Genomic DNA, 3,137 nt, shown 5'->3' with positions numbered 1-3,137 from the left:
AGGACCGTCTTTCATTTAATGCATTATGGCATGGATTTAGTTTAAAGAGTTATTAAACAAGAGCTGCCCTAGAATACTGCCCTGCGGTATATCTATATTTTTATATTAGTTATACGAGTACTGTGCAAACTCGATGACATTATAATATGCCTAATTAATTACAATTTTATTAAATGAAGAACAGTCTAATATTTTTTAATTGCGAGCATAGGTTCATAACAACAAAGTATTCTGTGATTTTAAACATGTTAAATACCTTTGAGAACTCATCGGTTATTAATTCTAAGAACCGCAACTTGTGATTGCGTCTTCGAGACTAATCGGATCGCAAAAATTATACAAATTACTTTATTACGTCATACATGGCTGCTACTTGTCAAGTGCAACAATTGCATTTGGCAACAAAAGTTTCAATGGAACTCTAAACATAATTAATGTTCAAGAGCGTTGTCTTTCGTACTTAACCTAAAAGTCATGTCTTAACCGAGACGAGTTATGCATATTGAGTAAGTGCGAGCAGGAAAGGTATAGTTTACATTTTTGATTTGATTATCACTTCTGCCATTTTCTCTGAACAAAGGTGAGGTTGCGGGGTGAAGGGGCTGTCAAAATCACGAACAATCTTTTATCTCTTTCTCTCTTATAGAAATTGTGTGTTATCTTTTTCTTCAATGTAGAGATATCACAAAATTATGTTTGCGTGCGATAAAATGCGGTTTATAAAACAGTGTCTTTGGAATTTTATTTTGTAAATGAGAAAGTTAATATTGTAAAGAGGTTCCGTTTTGAATTCACTCAATGGTTTAGTTTCGTTTTGTACTCCACGCGCGTGAGTCGATCTGTTAAATTTTAGATTTTTAATTTATACTAAGATCTAGTATTTTTACAAATAAGTATTCACAATGTGAGTGTTTAAGTGTTTACACATAATTTTTCAAAGTGATAGCGTGAATTTTTGTGCAAAACCTTGGATTTTTCCTGCTTAAGGTAAGTCCTGAGGCCATTTACTATATAAAGTGTTTACTATAGCAATGTCGTATGGTATGTAACCATTCAGTTAGTACATAACCATTATTTGGTAACCCGGATTTAGAACTGGGCCAAAGTTTGCTTTTGTGATTGTTCTTTATGTAATACCTTAGCTTAAATTTGAACTTTAGATACTTACTTATAAGGTAAGTAGAAACTTAGAAAGCTATTATGTTTTCGTATGGTTTTCTTCGAAATTAGTTAGGTCGTTTAGATATTTATAAGAATTTGATGACAATTTTAAGGAAAATAAAATATGGTTTAGTAAAATTGGTTTAAAATTAGTGTTGGTAATATAAACGTAATATAAAAACCGTAATAAAGGTCTCAATACACGCGTTTGTACGTATGCACTCATGTCCATTATTGTAATAATATTATATTAATAACATCATTATTTAAATGACTAAATGGGGAATTTCGTTAATGGCAATATTCATAAAAAAATTAATTAACGTTTTAAAAAAACCGAACTCAAAAGTTTGTGGAATTTCACCTATTTGCCAAGTTTTATTGAAATCGGTTAGCGGAAAATGGATGAAATCTAATAAATCTGATTCATTCCCTAATTAGCTACCCTTAAAGGTAGAATACTCTGTTCAAATTTGAATAGAACGACACCTTCCCAACAAACAAAAAATAAGCATCACAAAATCGGTTCACAAATGACGGAGAAAAAGCCTAACATACACAAAAAAATACAGTCGAGAAGCTACTCCTTTTATTGAAATCGGTTAAAAATACACACATGATTGTTAAAATACAAACAGTGCGCATGTTTGGGGAAACCCAGCCTTATTTACGCTGTACACGCATGTTATTGCCGATTAACAGGTTTTTATGTGACACATTGGCGTTTATTTAAGAAACAAATTACCCATAGTTTACGTTCAATGCAAATGTCTTTTTAGCTTCAATAACAGAAAATAATCTCAGTAGAGAGTACTAAAAAAACCGACATCAAAAGTACGTGGAATTACATCTATAAGTATATTGAAAGAGAAAAACGCCTTGAATTGGAAAAATAGCAAAACCAACCATTAAAATAATTGCTCCTTAAGTAAAATTTAGGCGCTATGTAAAAATATATGTAAAAATGAATTTTCTTGCGTGATCAGCCACTGGGACCACTATGGAGGGACCCTCTTTCCAACAAAAAAAGAATCATGAAAATCGGCTCACAAATATCGGAGTTATCGCGTAACACATATGTATACAAAAAAAACATACAGTCGAATTGAGAAAATCCTCCTTTTTTGAAGTCGGTTAAAAAAGAAGTGGATATTTTGTGTTAGTTTAGACCTGTGCATTTTGATACCTCTTCGTAAATTCACTCGTGATTAAATGCATACCGCATACCCTCAATATTTACCACGGACTTAAATAACGACGTTTCTTATGTTGTTTATTTATTACTAGCTGGAGCACGCGACTTCGTGCGCGTAAAATGAGTACTTCGAGTAGCATACTATTTTATTGCTTCTCCGTACAAACTTTCATCCCCTATTTCACTCCCTTTTTGTGACAAAAAGAAACCTATGTCCTTTTCCTAGGTCCCATTTATCTTTACCAAAATTCATGAAAATTGGTTTAGGCGTGAAAACGCAACAGTTACTTTTGTAAGTCATTCCTCACTTGAATGCAACATTAATTTGTGGCTAACTGACTCTAATGCCCCAAATAAAACCCGCGGGCCTTTTTTTCCCGTTACAGCCATGGTCGGTAATTACTTTTTCTTTTAATTTGTAGCACCACATTCTTCCTCATATAGGACAGGTTCAAGTTCAAGCAAGGAGTTTTCTTAAGTTCAAAATTAAAACATTCGCTCAAAATGCTATCTAAACAGAAATTTAATTGCAATTCAGTCACATACTACTTACATACTTATTATTAAGAATTTCTTATAATTGATGTTAATTCTTTTCCGTATAAAAAATTTTCGTGCGTCTTTGCTTTTTACAACATTTTAGTTCGAGTTGTATTATCGATGGAAGAATATCCATCTCGCCATTTGTTGATGAAAAAACTAAAATCCGCATTTGCAAAATTCATAATTTCTTGTGTTGTGAACCATATTAAATTTATTCATAGAATAGAATAGAATAGAA

The 3,137-nt window shown here is 32.1% G+C and overlaps 1 protein-coding gene across 1 annotated transcript in view; it reads left to right on the top strand.

The window, feature by feature from the left end:
- The first annotated feature begins 842 nt into the window (after nucleotides 1–842).
- Nucleotides 843–3,137, top strand: part of LOC113234485 (protein toll-like) — a 38,286-nt gene continuing 35,991 nt past the window's right edge. Inside the window, exon 1 of the mRNA XM_026469819.1 lies at nucleotides 843–987. The gene's annotated coding sequence lies outside the window, so the exon portion shown is untranslated. The remainder of the gene's footprint in view (nucleotides 988–3,137) is intronic.

The sequence above is a fragment of the Hyposmocoma kahamanoa genome, unplaced genomic scaffold (genome assembly GCF_003589595.1).
Source record: "Hyposmocoma kahamanoa isolate Upper Pololo Valley unplaced genomic scaffold, ASM358959v1 84, whole genome shotgun sequence".
Taxonomy (NCBI): Eukaryota; Metazoa; Arthropoda; class Insecta; order Lepidoptera; family Cosmopterigidae; genus Hyposmocoma; species Hyposmocoma kahamanoa.
Note: the sequence above shows the minus strand (reverse complement) of the source record. Positions and strands in the feature narration are given on the sequence as shown.